The sequence below is a fragment of the Dendrobates tinctorius genome, unplaced genomic scaffold (genome assembly GCF_039654945.1).
Source record: "Dendrobates tinctorius isolate UK_male_01 unplaced genomic scaffold, ASM3965494v1 ptg000016l, whole genome shotgun sequence".
Taxonomy (NCBI): domain Eukaryota; kingdom Metazoa; phylum Chordata; class Amphibia; order Anura; family Dendrobatidae; genus Dendrobates; species Dendrobates tinctorius.
Genome location: NW_027361684.1, coordinates 22817406 through 22836314, shown reverse-complemented (window position 1 = coordinate 22836314; position 18909 = coordinate 22817406). Strand labels below are relative to the sequence as shown.

Here is an 18909-nt window from a genome sequence, read left to right as displayed (position 1 = left end):
TTGACAGTAATGCCTAAAAATGTACAGAAGCTTTTCCAAAATATTGATGTAAACGGAACACTTTTATCAGAAATCACATTGTCAGGAATTCCATGCAGTGTGAATAACTCTTTCATCATTTATTCTGCAGGTTGTTCAGCAGTAGGGGATCTCTTTCATTGGAACAAACTGGGCCTTCTTTGTGAGCTGATCCACCACAGCAAAGATAATAGTCATTCCTTTAGAGTGAGGTAGGTCCACGATAAATTCATTGAGATAGATCTCCAAGGCCTGGATGGAACTGGAAGTGGTTGACGTAGTCCTTAAGGTAAAGATTGTGGTGTCTTGTTCCGTGCACATGTTAAACAGGAGGAAACATATTTTCTCACATCCTTCCTACAATTAGGCCACCAAAAAGAATGAAGCAGTGGTTCTTGCATTTTCATTACTCCAGGGTGTCCTACAAATTTAGAATTATGGACAATTTTGAGGACTTCAAGTCAAGCAGATTTAGGAACATATATTTGGGGGTTCTGCATCCAAAATCCCTGCTTAAAAGAAAGATCAATGTCTTTAGAAGGATGGCTCAGAAAAAAAAGTCATTTTGGTATCCATCTTTAATCTTTGTTAAAAATTGTTTGATGTCCAGTATTCTCCAAAAAAATTTTGGATGCATAATAGTACAGTCAGTGTTAGAGCTCTCCTGAGGTTCGGTAAATATCCTGGCCAGACCATCAGCCTTTCTGTTTCTTGAACCAGGCTGATAAGAAATTATAAAATTAAACCTGGAGAAAAACAAGGCTCAATGTGATTGTCTCACAATCTCTTAACTGAATGGATGAATTTTAATTTTTTTGCAATCAGTGATGACAGCCACTGGATGATTAGCCCCTTCCAAAAGATGTCTGCATTAAGGTGACTTTAATAGCTGATATGTCTCCTATTCTTCCTCCTTTTGCTTCCTCCTGAGTCATGACGAGCCAAATTTTTGGTAAATGGAGACTCTTATTCAGGTCATGTTGTTGTGTGTTGCCTGTACTGGCATGAGCCACAATGTTTCTACCAAGGACCAAGATTTCATCCAGCAATGTGGATGACCCGGGAGGAGGGATGGAGCGGCCAGAAGCCATGCCCATCGGACTGGACCTAGAGGATTACCATACAGCATGGGAGAACTTCAAAAATTTTTTGAGGGGTATACAGAGGGAATCTGGGGGTTATTTAATTATCTATGGAATGCAGCACTGGCTCTAAATAACGTGAAAGTTTTAGCTGCTATATGGCAAAACTGGTGGCAGGTTCTGTCATGATCTGCTTAGTTCATGGGATTAGGTAGTTCAGAGGGTAATCTTGACGGCCTCACTCTGAGATTCTGGGAGGCTTTTTATAGCCTCATTGTGGACTCATTCCTCGTCGCTTATACTCAGATCCTTGGCGAGTGTTTGTGACCCTGGTGTGCTTTGTGACTGTGATACTTTATGCTTGTTTGGTTTTGACCCGGTTCTGTCCCTGTTACGAGTTCTGCCTGTTCCTTTTGTACTGCTCTGCTATTCCTGTGTATGACTCTTTTGCCTTGGACCTGACTACTCTCTGACTGCCTCCCTTGTACTGCGTTGCTATCTCTGTGTATGACCCCCGCTTGTCTGACCTGAGTTCCCCTTATCTTCACTCCAGGATTCCTGTAATAGAATCCTTCAGTCATCTACTGCAGCAGGACGCTAAGTCACGCCCCCTGTGGTCACATTATCATAGGTCCTGGTACTCTATACTACCTTTAGTGTCGCAGGTCCTGTGCTCAGAATTTTCCCTGCAGTTTCGGACCCCGGGCCCTCCCGTAGTCTGGGTGAGTGACTCTGCTCAGCCGCGGCAGTCCGCCGGCTCTGACAGGATCCTGATAGGTTCCCCCTTCTTGAGGCACACACCTTTTAATGAATGAAGCACAATTTAAAAATGGAGTGTGCCTCCATGTGTCTCACCACAAATCAGTCACTGTCCAGAATAACATTTTTGCCATAAGTTACACCACAGCTCATTTTGCCACAACCTGACCACACTTCATCCTAGCTCCACCCATTTTGGTAGAGATTGGCATGAAAATGCCAAAAATTGCTAAATTTGTGTGTATCTACACAAACATTTTGAGTCTTTTGTAAGCATTTTACATCAGATTTCTGGCATAATCATTTTAGTGAATTGCAGCCACCATGTGTGCAGTAATAGTCTCTGCAGTCTATTGATCCATTAAAATAAAGTGTCACCAATTTTGTGACGCAACAGCGATATCGCTAGCGATCTCGCTTTGTGTGACACGTACCTGTGACCGACCCCTCTGCTGGATATCGCTGATCGCACTCGAATGGCTTTGGCCATTTTTTCATTATTGACATCTCGCTGGCACTGACTAGCAACGCATGGATGCAGACGGAAGTCATCATCATCACTGTGTTGTGAAAGGTAACAGCGACCACCGACGGATCGCTTATCGCTGCTGCGTCGCTGGTGAGATCTGCCTGTTTGGCAGCTCACTAGCGACCATTTAGCAATGCACCAGCAATCCTGACCAGGTCGTATCTCTGTCGGGATCGCTGGTGCATAGATAAATGTAACGCGACCATAACATATACTGTACCTGCAAGAAATTTTGTAAAAGAAGTAAAAAAGTTTGAGAAAATTTCATCTCAGTGAGATGGCCTTTTACTCACTTGTACTCAGTTTACAGCATAAGTCCACCTCACCATCAACACCGTGTTTTCATGCTTACTGTGAAAGTCTTATTCTTTTGTCTTTGATTTTTCCTGCTTACACTCTCATTGAAATTGATTGTTTTTTCTTGCAAAACATCTCCTGTTTTTTCTATTTTTAAGCAATGATTTACTTTTACTATACCATATATAGAGTTTCTCTAGGAAGTATTAAGAAAAGGGCTCCATATAGTATTGAAGCACAAACTAACAAGTGTCTCTATTCCTTCCTTTTATGTAGTGGAATAACATGTCCAATGCCAGAAATTGGCAGGTTGTATGGACAACAGTTGCAATGGTTATTTTTGACAGATGAGCTATAACTGTTGGTTTACAGCCAAATACAGAATAAAAAAATTAACAACACATCTGTACTGCCTGGGCTTTAATAATAAAAGAAAAAAAGCTTATAATTTCCTCTTTCCATTTTGTTAATGTAATTTTCTTTTGGATGGCATAGGTGAATTGGTTAAACATGAAATCACACTACAAAAATCCAATCTTCCATCACACATAACAGTTCTAATGTTATGCACTGACAATAATCCTTATCCACTGTGACAGAGAGTATACCTCTAGGGCCTAGTTGAATATTCAACTCGTGTCTCATTGACTGCATTACAAATCTAATGTGAAAATAATTCCTCATTTCTCCGAAGAGAGCGAGAAAGAGCAAAGAGAATAGCGTAACCCAGGTCTCATTGAAAGTTAAAATTAGTTTAGTTCCATGTATCTGAATTCATTTTTTTCTTTTCTTGAAGTCGGCAGTTAAGCAACAACCTCTATCGACATAATCATCAATCTGTTTACAACTTTTTATCTTTGCCAAAAAAACATGATGAAACAATGTTGCTATGTGTTTCAACTACAATAGAAATATAGCATTTGCTTAATCTCACTGAAATCAGGCAAGAATTTCTACACTTTTATTCTGAGGAAGTGTCAGGTGGTCCTCGAAAAGCAATGAATTTATCACTAGCGGGAACATTTGTTCTGACTTGAGAAAACAATTTTTATTGGAGCGTTCATTGGAGAAACTGTATCTGTGAGGTTGAAAAATGTTCTGCAGTCACTTAAAAGAAAATGTGTATAAAATGAATTTTTATAGTCTCATCCAAATGAGCCTCTGCAGTTTTTGCACTGTGGCATGTAATGTTTACCTAAGCTACAATTCTGTAAATTATAAAAAATAATGAAAATGTACTATTGTTGTATATTTGAATTTTATATGAAGATATTATAGAGGTTTTGTACCCTCGGTTGCAAAATGTAAGAGCTAATAATTCCAACTGATATCCTTTTACAATGGTCATAAATTACCATTGACCACCTGATAGAGCTGAGTTTAGAGATGAGTAATGCGATTCACACTGCCCTGGTCCAGGATCTAGCTATAGCTCAGTTCTCAGTGGCAGCCATTCCTCACTTATGTTTCTGTTTTTGACCCAGTATCCTAGATATTTCTGGTTCTTACTGGGTCTCTTAATGTTAATCTGTCTTATGACTCCTAGTCACTAGACCTCACATTACATCGTAAGTTGTGTTTTGTAACAACATCATGATGTCAGGGAGTCTAGTAGGTGTACGAAGACTCAAGGATGTTGGGCTGAGGATGCCTGATGCAGATGTGATGGCCGACTGCCACAGGGAACTGGAATGGATACCAGGGCAGTGTGCATTGTATTGATCATCTATAATCGAGAAACTGCCCGGATACCCTAATGCTATGCAGGTGCAATATCTATTTAATGATATGTTTTACTTTTTTTCACTCCTTATTCAGATGAGGCCTGGCTTGGCACATGGAGAGGTAAGACATTAGTGTTTAGTGACCTCTATATTTCGGTACACCTACACCTGGCTGGAGTGCGTTTGAGCTCTTTGACCAAAAAGCGCTAAATAAGTAACTAATGTTTTAACATAAAATTGGAGTTCATGTATTCACCAATTGTAGTGAGCTGATACATTGTGTATGTATGTGTTTTTATCCAGGCCACATAGTATACTTATGCAGGTGTACATTAATTTAATACTAATGTGTGAATCATACGGGAGAATCGGAGCACATTGCATAATCAGACCTAATTCTCTCATATGAGAAAATAGATGTCCCTGTGACCCCAGCTTTAGTGCAACACTTGCAGGTTGTGTATTTCAAGTATTTTACATGTCAAAAGTGTTTTTCTTCAAGTCATTTAGAATGATAAAGGAAGTAACAATTTGTTAAATAGAGTTTTGATTAGAAAAGGTTACTACCACAAACAAATGTAAAAAAAAATCCTATTGTAAATAAAATTATTTTAGTGGTTTAGCATAAAAAGCACCCACTGCAAATATATTGATAGTTAGAAAATAGACACACACATGATCAAAATTGCTGGTACCCCTCATTTAATGACAGAAAAACCCACAGTGGTTACAGAAATAACTTGAATCTGACAAACGTAATAATACAGTGGGTAGGGAAAGTATTCAGATCAATTTAAATTTTTCACTCTATGTTTCATTGCAGTCATTTGGTAAATTCAAAAAGTTCATTTTTTTCTGATTAATGTACACTCTGCACCCCATCTTGACTGAAAAAACACAGAAAAGTAGAAACTTTTGCAAATTTATTAAAAAAGAAAAAACGAAATATCACATGGTCATTAGTATTTAGACCCATTGCTCAGACGCTCATTTAAGTCACATGGTTTCTATTTCCTTGTTATCCTCCTTGAGATGGTTCTACTTCTTTATTGGAGTCCTGTTGTTTTAAATTAAACTGATAGGACTTGATTTGTAAAGGCACACACCTGTCTATATAAAACCTGACAGCTCACAGTGCTTGTCAGACCAAATGAGAATCATGAGGTCAAAGGAACTGGCCCAGGAGCTCAGGGACAGTATTATGGCAAGGCACCCATCTGGCCAAGGTTACAAAAGAATTTCTGCAATATTCAAGGTTCCTAAGAGCACAGTGACCTCCATAATACTTAAATGGAAGAAGTTTGGGACCACCAGAAGTCTTCCTAGACCTGGCCATCCAGCCAAACTGAGCAATCATTGGAGAAGAGCCTTGGTGAGAAAGGTAAAGAAGAACCCCAAAATCCCTGTGGCTGAGCTCCATAGATGCAGTAAGGAGATGGGAGAAAGTTCCACAAAGTAAACTATCACTGCAGTCCTGCACCAGTTGTGGCTTTATGGCAGAGTGGGCTGACGGAAGCCTCTCTTCAGTGCCAGACATTTGAAAGCCCACATAGAGTATGCCAAAAACACATGAAGGACTCCCAGACTATGAGAAATAAGATTCTCTGGTCTGATGAGATGAAGATAGACCTTTCTGGCTTTCTGGTGATAATTCTAAACAGTATGTGTGGAGATAACTGTCACTGCTTATCACCTGCCCAATACAATTCCAACAGTGAAACATGGTGGTGGCAGCATCATGCTATTGGGGTGGTTTTCAGCTGCAGGGACAGGATGACTGGTTGCCATTGAAGGAAACATGAATGCGGTGAAGTACAGAGATATCCTGGATGAAAACCTCTACCAGAGTGCTCTGGAACTCAGACTTGGCGGAAGGTTCAACTTGCAACAAAACAATGACCCTAGGCACACAGCTAATTCAACAAAGGAGTGGCTTCAGAACAACTCTATGACCATTCTTGACTGGTCCAGCCAGAGCCCTGACCTAAACCCAACTGAGCATCTCTGGAGAGACCTGAAAATGGCTGTCCACCAACGTTCATCATCCAACCTGATGGAACTGGAGAGGATCTGCAAGGAAGAATGACAGATGATCCTCAAATCCAAGTGTGAAAAACTTGTTGCATCATTCCCAAGAAGACTCATGGCAATACTAGTTCAAAAGGATGCTTCTACTCAATACTGAGCAAAGGGTCTGAATACTAATGACCATGTGATATTTCAGTTTTTCTTTTTTAATAAATTTGCAAAAATTTCTACCTCTCTGATTTTTTTTCAGTCAAGGTGTGGCACAGAGTGTACATTAATGAAAAAAAAAATGAATTTTTTTGAATTTTTACCAAATGGCTGCAATGAAACAAGGAGTGAAAAATTTAATGGGTTCTGAATACTTTCTGTATCCACTGTAAATCAAAAATCTATGAAAATGAACAAATGAGTCAGACATTGCTTTTCAACCATGCTTCCACAGAATATTTTTTTTAAACAAAACTCATAAAATCGGCCTGGATAGAAATGATGGTACCCTTAACTTAATATTTTGTTGCACAACCTTTTGAGGCAATCACTGCAATCAAATAATTCCTGTAACTGTCAATTAAACTTCTGCACTTTACGACAGGTATTTTGGCCCATTCCTCAAGAGCAAACTGCTCCAATTGTCTCTTGTTTGAACGTTGACATTTCCAGATGGCATGTTTCAGTTCTTTCCATATATGCTCAATACAATTTAGGTCAGGGCTCATAGAAGGCCACTTTAGAATAGTCCAATGTTTTCCTCTTAGCCATTCTTGGGTGTTTTTAGCTGTGTGTTTTGGGTCATTATCCTGTTGCAAGACCCATGACTAGTGTTGAGCATTCCGATACCGCAAGTATCGGGTATCGGCCGATACTTGCTGTATCGGAATTCCGATACCGACATCCGATATTTTTTCAATATCGGGCATCGGAATCGGAAGTTCAAAGTTGATTGACAGCCGAAATGACGTCATCATGATGCGCGGTGTGTGCGCATCATGATGCGCCGTCATTTCGGGCCTGCCGGGGGTCTCTGCCGGCCTGCCGGGGGGCTGTGCCGGCCTGCCGGGGGGCTGTGTGGACTGCCCGGGGTCTGTACCGGCCTGCCGGGGGGCTGTGCCGGCCTGCCGGTGGTCTGTGCACCCTGTGGGGGTCTGTACCGGCCTGCCGGGGGGCTGTGCTGATGTCCGGGGGTCTGTGCAGGCATCATCCGATGGGACTACAAGTCCCATCTGGCGATGCCTGCTACCATGACAGTGATTGACACATTAGCCAATGATGGGACAGTAGTAGTCCCATCATCCGGCTAATGTGTTAAATGTTTAAAAAAAAAATAAAAAAATACTACATACATACTACATACATACTACATGCATGCTACATACATACTACATGCTACATACATACCACATACATACTACATGCATGCTACATACATACTACATGCTACATACATACTACATATATACTACATGCATGCTACATACATACTACATGCTACATGCATACTACATACATAATACATGTATGCTACATGCATACTACATGCTACATACATACTACATACATACTACATGCATGCTACATACATACTACATGCTACATACATACTACATATATACTACATGCATGCTACATACATACTACATGCTACATACATACTACATACATACTACATACATACATGCTACATGCATGCTACATACATACTACATACTACATACATACTACATACATACTACATACATACTACATGCATGCTACATACATACTACATGCTACATACATACCACATATATACTACATACATACTACATGCATGCTACATACATACTACATGCTACATACATACCACATATATACTACATACATACTACATGTAGTATGTATGTAGCATGCATGTAGTATGTATGTAGCATGCATGTAGTATGTATGTAGCATGCATGTAGTATGTATGTAGCATGCATGTAGTATGTATGTAGCATGCATGTAGTATGTATGTAGCATGTAGTATGTATGTAGCATGCATGTAGTATATATGTAGTATGTATGTAGTATATATGTAGCATGTAGTATGTATGTAGCATGCATGTAGTATGTATGTAGTATGTATGTAGTATGTATGTAGTATGTATGTAGCATGCATGTAGTATGTATGTAGTATGTATGTAGCATGCATGTAGTATATATGTAGTATGTATGTAGCATGCATGCAGTATGTATGTAGCATGCATGTAGTATGTATGTAGTATGTATGTAGCATGTAGTATGTATGTAGCATGCATGTAGTATATATGTAGCATGTAGTATGTATGTAGCATGCATGTAGTATGTATGTAGCATGTAGTATGTATGTAGCATGCATGTAGTATATATGTAGTATGTATGTAGTATATATGTAGCATGTAGTATGTATGTAGCATGTAGTATGTATGTAGTATGTATGTAGCATGCATGTAGTATGTATGTAGTATGTATCTAGTATGTATGTAGTATGTATGTAGCATGTATGTAGTATGTATGTAGTATGTATGTAGCATGCATGTAGTATGTATGTAGTATGTATGTAGCATGTAGTATGTATGTAGCATGCATGTAGTATATATGTAGTATGTATGTAGCATGCATGCAGTATGTATGTAGCATGCATGTAGTATGTATGTAGTATGTATGTAGCATGTAGTATGTAGTATGTATGTAGCATGCATGTAGTATATATGTAGTATGTATGTAGTATGTATGTAGCATGTAGTATGTATGTAGCATGCATGCAGTATGTATGTAGCATGCATGCAGTATGTATGTAGCATGCATGCAGTATGTATGTAGCATGCATGTAGTATGTATGTAGTATGTATGTAGCATGTAGTATGTATGTAGCATGCATGTAGTATGTATGTAGCATGCATGCAGTATGTATGTAGCATGCATGTAGTATATATGTAGTATGTATGTAGCATGTAGTATGTATGTAGTATGTATGTAGCATGTATGTAGCATGCATGTAGTATATATGTAGTATGTATGTAGTATGTATGTAGTATTTATGTAGCATGCATGTAGTATATATGTACTATGTATGTAGCATGTAGTATGTATGTAGCATGCATGTAGTATGTATGTATGTAGTATTTTTTTTTTTTTTTTTACATTTAACACATTAGCCGGATGATGGGACTACTACTGTCCCATCATTGGCTAATGTGTCAATCACTGTCATGGTAGCAGGCATCGCCCGATGGTACTTGTAGTCCCATCGGACGATGCCTGCACAGACCCCCGGACATCAGCACAGCCCCCCGGCAGGCCGGCACAGCCCCCCGTCAGGCCAGTACAGACCCCCACAGGGTGCACAGACCCCGGGCAGTCCGCACAGCCCACCGGCAGGCCGGCACAGACCCCCGGCAGGCCGGCAGAGACCTCCGGAAGGCCCGTACAGACCCCCGAGAGGCTGTACAAGGGCAGGAAAGGGTTTTTCTAATTCCAATACCGGAAGTCTCATAGACTTGAATGGGACTTCCGGTATCGGCATCGGCGATACCGATACTTTTTTTAAAGATCGGCCGATCCATTCCGATCCGATATTTTGAAGTATCGGACGGTATCGCTCAACTCTACCCATGACCTGCGACTGAGACCAAGCTTTATGACACTGGGCAGCACATTTCTCTCTATAACCCCTTGATAGACTTGAGATCTCATTGTACCCTGCACAGATTCTAGACAATTGTATCGCAAAATCCTACATATATGTAGTCTAACCTCCTACACAATCAAATAATACAACATCCCAAACTATTTAAAGGAATAAAGAGGCAACAACAATAAAAAATTAAAATATCACATTTTTAAAAATAATATAATTAAAATGATTTGCGAAATAATCTTTACATACAAAAGGTATCTCATTAAAAAGGCAGCAAAGGGGCAAATGAAACAATATGGACTTCAGCAGTATTCAAATGTCTTAAGGAGATGTGCACTCCTAAAAAACAATTGGTATAGTCATATATCCTCCCCAGAAAGATTAGGCTCCAAGAGAAATGTGCAAAAATATGCAAAAAAAAGTGCAGAGTGCTATAATAATATGTGAACCTAATAAATAATAAATAAAAAATATTAAAGTCAAATGACTAGAGTATATGAAAAATTTTTTAGAGAGGTAACATGATTATAACCTTTTAAATGTGCTACATATTATGAACTCATGTAGCGTAATTGCAATGTGCTAAAATAAGTAAAAACCAAATGGTTAATAAGTAACCTGCCTAATGCAAAATGCACATGACAATAAGAATTGACGAAGATGTGCTGCACTATGCGTCTTTGCTACCACCCTGACAGCGCCATTTCGCCTACCAGGCTTCTTCCATATGGGGGCATTTGTGTAATGGCTGCATTTCACCCTTTAAATAGTGTCTTTTAGGCTAAGTGCAGATGTACTTTTAAGCCCTGCGGATTTTTCAGCACAGAATTGAAGAAATCCGCAGGTCAAATGACCTGCATTTTTCCTGTGGATTTCTTCCATTTTTCTTGTGGTTATCTTGCGGTTTTTGTGCGGTTTTCCCCTGCGGATTTGAAGAATGGAGCAGGTGGAAAACCGCACAAAAGAAGTGACATGCTGCATATTTTGAACCACAAGAAAAAAGCGCAGAAAAATCTGCAGCGTCTGCACAGGGTTTTTTTTTTTCAGTTGATTTCAATGCTACTGTACATCACAATATGGATATGCAGCGTTTCTGCGCTGTAAAATCCGCTGCGGATCCGCTAGATATCTGCATCGTGTGCACATTGCCTTAAATCACCACAGCTGTTTCCTATGTCAGCAGCTAAGTTTATTATGGCACATGCGTTGCTCGCCGAGCCACTCATATCTATGCAGTGACTTCTGGTCCTCCACGTTTGGAATGCAAGCGTGGAACGCTCGTGTCACCAGATGCACGGGTTCAGAGGTCACAAAGAGCCCGAGCAGGGCATGCGCAGACTGAGTCCTGAGGTAAGGAGAACATATCGCTGCATACATAGAGTGGCGAGGAGTTTAGGGGTGTGTCTTAAAAGAGAAAAATGATTGCTGTGCTAAATAACAAGAAAACCTACTGAATAAGGGATACATGGTAATGAAAGCACTACTGAATAATCATATTAAGGGCCAATGTCATGATCCAGGCCGGGTTTTGTATCCTGTCTCTCTTTCCCAGTCTGATCATGTCAAGGGTTAACTTTTCTCTGCCTCGTTCTGGCGTCAGGTCGGCTATTTCTCTCCATTGCATCTTGCAGGCGGTGTCAGTTATAGTTTCTGCCTATGGCGGGTGTAGCTGACTCTGCGTACCCTGATTCGTCCTGCTGCTTTTGCTGACTGTACCTGTGTCTGCTTAATCCCCTCTTCCTGTCCCAACTCTGTGTTGCCCTTTTGTGTTTGGACTCCCTGTTCTTGATTCGGCTTGGACTCTGACCTGCTGTTTTGTCTCTTGTCTTTGGCATATCTGCTCCTGACCAGTACTCACCCTTTTGGTTTGCTTCTGACTCTGTGTTTGCTTATTTCTTTTGGTACTGCACTACAGACTAATATTGACCTGGTTTGTTTGACTATTCTGCTGCCACCTGGTGGTGACCTCACTACTGCGCTGCAGGTCTGCTCTTGCTGTGTGCAGTCCTCCCTCCACTCTATTGCCATCTAGTGGAGTTTGCTTCTAATTGCATTGCAGCAGCATGACATTATAACTGACCACAGACAGTTTTTTTCTTTCTTCTTTGCTTCTCTGTTTATGGATCTGCTCTGTACCTTGGTGGATCAGATGTCTAGTCAGAAGCAAATGATGCAGGATTTGTCTGTGGAACATAGGGCTTTGGCCAAGTCCCTTAACCAACTGCAGAGGGAGCTGTCTGAGACGATTAAATCTTTTCAGGGTTCTATTTCCCAATCTATCTATAAACACTCTGACTCTGTAGATGTCTCGTTACACTCTCCTGAACCTATGGTAAGGCTCCCAGATACCTTGTCCAGTGAGAAGGAAAAGTTTTGTACGTTCAGGGAGAGTTGTAAGCTGCTGTTCTCTCTTAGATCCCGATCCTCTGGTGATGAGAGTCAATGGGTGGGGATAATTATTTCATTACTGTGGAAGGGTACCCAATCATGGGCTTTCTCTTTACCTGCTACTGCCCCTGAACGTGTGTCTATGGATAGGTTCTTTGAGGCCCTAGGACTGATTTTTGAGGAACCGGACCAGGTCAGGGTGACAGAGGACACAATCATGGGTCTCACCCAGGGTAAGCTTGCTGCCGAATGGTATTGCTCTGAGTTCAGACGATGGTCCACTGAGGTGTCCTGGAACAACTCTGCGCTTAGGTGTCAGTTCAGGAGGGGACTGTAAGATTATCTGAAGGATGCTCTGGCTCATCACCCAGCTCCTTGGAGGCTATGGCTCAGGCAATCTGTATGGATCGGAGTTTGCTGGAGAGAGGAGTCATGCAGCGAGATCCCCCTTTGCTTCCTGCTAATTATTATGTAATGCCACATTCTGAACCAATGGAGGTGGGGGCCATCAACCTCAAGGAGAGGTAGAGGAGGCTACGACGTGAAGGAAAGCTGTGTTTTTACTGTGGAAGTCCTAGACATTGGAAAAAGGACTGCCCTTCTTGCCCACCGACTAACAAGTTGTCGGGAAATGCCTAAGTCTGGGTGACTGCCGAGGAGGTCACCCAGACTCTCAGGTACCTTTTTCCTCATTTCTTAAGATTATGGAGGTGGAACTTTGTTGTGGGAGTGAGTTCATGCTCACTTCAGCATTTGTGGACTGTGGGTCATCTATGAACTTTTGAATTGACTCTAACTTGGTGACCAAGTGTAAGAGAGGGACAATTCTCAATGTGTTCCATAAGTCCCTCCTGAAGTCTTTTGTAGCTTCCACTATTAAGTCTCCATCACTTCCGTCACCTGTCTCTGTGAATGGTCAGACTGAGTATGAAGTGGAACGGATTGTAGATTCTCGCATGGTCCGCCATTCACTTCAGTATTTGGCTCATTGGAGGGGTCACGGCCCTGAGGATCGATCGTGGGTCCTGGCGCGAACTGTCCATGCTGATTGCCTGGTTCGGGCCTATCATGCCCGTTATCCTGGGAAGCCTGGGGGTCCGGTGGCTCCCCTTGAGAGGAGGGTACTGATATGATCCAGGCTGGGTTTTGTATCCTGTCTCTCTTTCCTGGACTGATCATGTCAAGGGTTAACTTTTTCTGCCTCTTTCTGGCATCAGGTTGCTATTTCTCTCCACTGCATCCTGCAGCCGGTGTCAGTTATAGTTTCTGCCTACGGCATGTGTAGCTGACTCTACGTACCCTGATTCATCCTGCTGCTTTTGCTTACTGTATCTGTGTTTGTTTATTCCCCTCTTCCCATCCTGACTCTGTATTCCCCTTTCATGTTTGGACTCCCTGGTTCCTTGTTCTTGCACTACAGACTAATATTGACCTGGTTTGTTTGACTATTCTGCTGCCACCAGGTGGTGGCCTCGCTGCTGCTCTACAGGTCTGCTCTTGCTGTGTGCAGACCTCAACTCTATTGCCATCTAGTAGAGCTTGCTTCTACCTCTATTGTAGCAGCGTGACAGCCAATATCATTAATGTAAAAAAAAGGAAATATCAAAGTGAACCCCTGTTGAGTATTATTATTGCACCTTAATGACACATTAAATAATTGAATATAGTATCAATAAATAACAGTAAAAATACATAAGAATTGAGTAATAAATAAGAAAAGGCATTCATCACATATAAAAAGGAGTCAAATTGATTAAGATAGAAATTATCTGAATACCTTAAAAGATAAGTGGTAAGTGCTAAAATATTAGATTAAAGTTTAATTAAGAAATAAAAATAAAAGCAGAAATAAAAAATAAAAAAATACAGTAACTATTATTGGACCCCTTATGAATTTAATTATCAAATAAAATTAAACTAATATTGGACACCTTATGTAGGGAGAAATATGGCTATACTAATGAAATATAAAGTTATTCACAGGTTATGTAAATGTAACCTCAAGAACATTAGGAAAAAAATAACCCCTATCCAATACTAACCATATATATATTTCTTCACAGGTCATATAGATGCAGCCTGAAAAACAATAAAGAAAATCACTACCATCCCACACAAACTGACACAACCTACATGACACTGAAGGGAAAATCACCAACAGAACCACATAACAGAACAGGACCAGGAAGAACCATACGAGCAAATGAGACCAGAAGACAGCTATCAAAGACTCAAATATTAATGATGAAAAAACGTAAGTATAATTGAATGTTATAATAGTCCAATCAGGTCTCTATAGGAAATTATTTCCGTAATACCATGTGTCAGGGCTAGTGGATTTCACTAAATAAAATATATATAAAGTGCAATTGCAACCTGGGGTCCACCGTGCAGAGATTTTACCTGCTGCTAATGTGAATGATGACGGAACAAAACAGTAAACGTTACGTTAAACATACAGTGTTAGCGCCACACAGTGTGACAGGAACACCAGATACCAAGCTCAGTTACTTCACTGAGAGGTACTGCACAACTGTGCTAAGTGCCAAGCCCTGTTCACGTCACAGGGACGTTAGCACGTGGATAAGGCTTTCTCTGCAACTAAACTGTGCTAACCGCACACTTGAGTGAAGCAGATGCTAAGCTAAAAGAAAGAACTCACCTCCCCAACACCACCAGAGTCGGTACATCCGAACTATAGGAAAGACACCCCCCATTTTCCTCCACATTTTTGGAGGAAAAAAGTGCATCTTATATTCCAAAAAATACAGTAGATGACTCTGTTTGTAATGACTATATAATATATGAGTTTCACTTTTTGCATTGAAGAAGTGAAATAAATTAACTTTTTGATATTCTAATTTTGTGAGAAGCACTTGTATGTCACAAATTTAATTTCGATAGATTAGCAGTGCCACACAAATGGATTAGAAACCCACCATAAATAGTTGCAGAAATGGTCTATTAGTCCCTATAAATACCTGGGTAAATCCCTCCCTTGCCACAGAGGTTGGCACCCTGCGATTGATACAGATGACACTTTCACTCACCAAGGACTATCTCTCTATGTGCCTTGATTACCCTAAGCTTAAATCATAATTCATTAACCAAACAGGACCATAAAGTCTCATACCTGATAAGTGGATAAAAATACATGGTTACATACCCATGTCAGATGGGATCAAAGTTCATATGGTGGATTATGTATCCAGTAAGCTAAAAACATTCATATACTATCACTGCATTATTCTACTCATCTACACACTTTCACTCCATCACTTAGTTTATCAGGAGACTCCTAGACAGTTTGGCTTCAATTCATGACATCCTTAGTACAAATAAAAGGGCCTCTGTGGTTGTTTTGTTTTCCCTCTCCTTATTTTTGTTAGACAATTTGTGATTATCCCTTATTGAAATCAATTTTGTGAGGCATTTTGCATTCCCTCCCAAAAGATATGGTAATTAATAAAATATTTGCACTTTAAACCCCTCCCCACCTTGGGTTTTTCCTTTTTTCTCTCCCCTTTTTCCCCGACCAATAAATGTTTATTTTTCAGTCAATATGACCATTTGAGTGCTTGTTTTTTGTGAGACAAGTTGTACTTTTGAACAACACCATTGGTTTTGCAATATAGTGTACTGGAAAATAAGAAAAAAATTCAAAATTAGGTGAAATTGCAAAAAAAAAGTGCAATTACACAATAGGTTTTTGCTTTTTTTTTTACAGTGTTCACTAAATGCTAAAACTGACCTGCCAATATAATTCTCCAGGTCATTACAAGTCCATAGAAAACAAGCATGTATAGGTTCTTTTTTGTTTAAGTATCGAAAAAAAAATCAAACGTTTCTCCAAAAAAAAGAACCGTAAAAAGTCTCCATTTTCCGAGATTCATAGCATCTCTTTTTCGTGATCTAGGGCTGGATGAGGGCTTATTTTTTGTGCACCGAGCTGATGTTTTTATTGACACCATTTTGGTTTAGATATGATCTTTTGATCTCCCGTTATTGCATTTTAATGCAAGGTTGTGGCAACTAAAAAAATCGTAATATTGGTATTTTGATTTTTTTTTTCCTCATTAAGCCATTTACCAATCTGATTAATTCTTTTTATATATTGATAGGTCGGGTACTTCTGAACGTTATTATACCAAATATATGTATTTTTGATTGTTTTATTTTGAATGAGGCAAATTGGGGGTGATTTAAACGTTTAGATTTTATTTTATTTATATTTTAAATTATTTTTTTTACCTTACACTTGCTTCAATAGTCTCTATTGGAGACTAGAAGCTGCAACTATCTGCTCGCTTCAGCCCTGCTCTGTGTAACAAAAATGCTCACTTGCTATGATGCTGAGTGGCGCTTATAACTATCTGGCAATAACAACCACAGATGTCTCTGGCAGAGCCCGAGTTATCATGCCATCCTATTGCCAACCCACGGTCATGTGATACGGGCATCGATGGGCGGGATTAGTGACGCGCTTCCAGGGTGAGCATGTTAAATGCCACTGTCAGAGATTGACAGAGGCATTTCACATGTCAACAGACGTGGGTGGATCGCGATTCCACCTGCGTCTGTTAGGGGCACATGTCATCTAATGAAATCAGCTGACCTGTGCATTAAAAGTTGCGGGCTCAGTACCTGAGCCCACAGCAAACAGGGGGAGGCAACCTTAGATGTACCTATGCGTCTAAGATTGGAAAGGGATTAAAATGGTAAATATCTCTCAAAAGATAATGCCAAACTGTTACAGTGTCAAAAAATAAAACCGTTATGGCTCTCTGAACGCAGAGACACCAAAATGGCATGATAGCTCATGGGTTTTTTTGGTAAAAGGATTAATTTTTTTTTAAAAAAAGGATATAATTTGTAAACTATTTAAACCAAGCCAAAAAATAAAGGTAATTTTTACCAAATAGCAAACTGAAAATTACAAAAGTTAATAGTGGAATTACTACCAAAATAGACAGGTCTTTTATGGCTTAAACTGGTACAAAATAAAACTACAAATACAGCAACAAAAGGCACAAACTGTTGAGTGAGAGGAAAAAACAACCTTATTTACATAATAAATCTGGCATAGCTAACATAGAAAAACTCCCTAATTAAAATTAATTGTGGAAATAGCATATACAAATTGTGCATTTAGCCAATTACTAGATTTTTTTATTAAAAATTAACAGATCAATTTTTATTGTAAAGTTCAGTGAGTAGTCTTTTAATAAACATTGATATAGGCGAGGTCCATAGACTTTATGTTAATCATCACTTGTTTTTCTAATAGCATACATGGCTAAGTGTTCTTGAACCTATAAATAAACAGTAATATAAGGTGTCCATCTTCTGTTACAATCCATTATGTAGCAGGAGGACACATTGAAAAACGCATTCATTAAATCACTTACATCCACTATTCACTGCCTGTCATGCTACAAAGATGAGGTCAGATTGCTAAATTATATTATTTTTCTGCCTGAAAAAAACTGCAAATCCTTTTGTGCATTGAGATATCTATCAATAAAGTAATATAGTGAATTCTCTCTTCTGTTGCCAAGCCAACATTTATGCTTTACTACAATTTTACATCAATGCAGGAAAACCTTCTTGTGAAAATCCTGCAATTACCTTGAATAAAATAAGGTTGGATCACAACTCTCTATAAACAGCCAATAGTCTCTTCATAAACATCAATGTACCATACCAATGTGCTATCTGAAGCTTAGCATACAACAAATGACTGTGTAGTTTTCGGAACATAAATGTTCTTTAACATACAAGTTCCTACTTCTTTATAATGCTGGTTTCAGAAGAGCACACATAAAGCTATAGTTTCATCCAGATTGTCATCCGTGAGTTTGTTTTTCAATCAATCTGACAGGTAGAGGTAGAGGTAGAGCTGCTTCCAGTGCCGCATACCCACTCCAGTGGCTCCCTGCTTTTGGTGGGCCTCCACAGCGAGGAAGTATCGACAAGCTTAGGAAGCTGACCGAGAGCATTGAGGTATGTGGCCAGGTGACCGATTATCCCAATCTGGATTCTTTAAGACGTCTCTGGGGTTTCAGTGATGGTCAATAAAGCAGTCCTATGTTCTTCCAGCCGGAGCTGTAGTCCCCTAATCTGAGATCCTGAAGAGTCACACAGACCAGAAGAAAAAGTGTCTTTATATAGTTCACAACTGGCCTTCAACCAGCTTCCAGAGGTCAGAGAGAGATGTGACTGAGGCCAAACTGCATTGTTTGATAACGTAATCTAGATCCAAGAAGTATTGCTTTTCCTTGGGGAGAGTAACATGTGAAGCATGCCGAGATGAGAAGACTTAAAGGTTTGGCTTTTATCCTGATTCATGTAACAAGGCTCGTTAAAGGGTCGACATTGACTTTTAGGATTGCTACTTCCAATAGGTGGCACTACAGTTCTAGTCCTCTTCCTTTCTCAAGAGACAATTTG

General features: G+C 39.8%; 1 long non-coding RNA gene across 1 annotated transcript; it reads left to right on the top strand.

Moving 5' to 3' along the window:
• Positions 1-161: 161 nt before the first annotated feature.
• Positions 162-14695, top strand: LOC141078053 (uncharacterized). The gene is made up of 3 exons (XR_012227644.1): positions 162-230; positions 4504-4530; positions 14523-14695. It is a non-coding gene; the product is annotated as an uncharacterized lncRNA (long non-coding RNA).
• The last annotated feature ends 4214 nt before the right edge of the window (positions 14696-18909 follow it).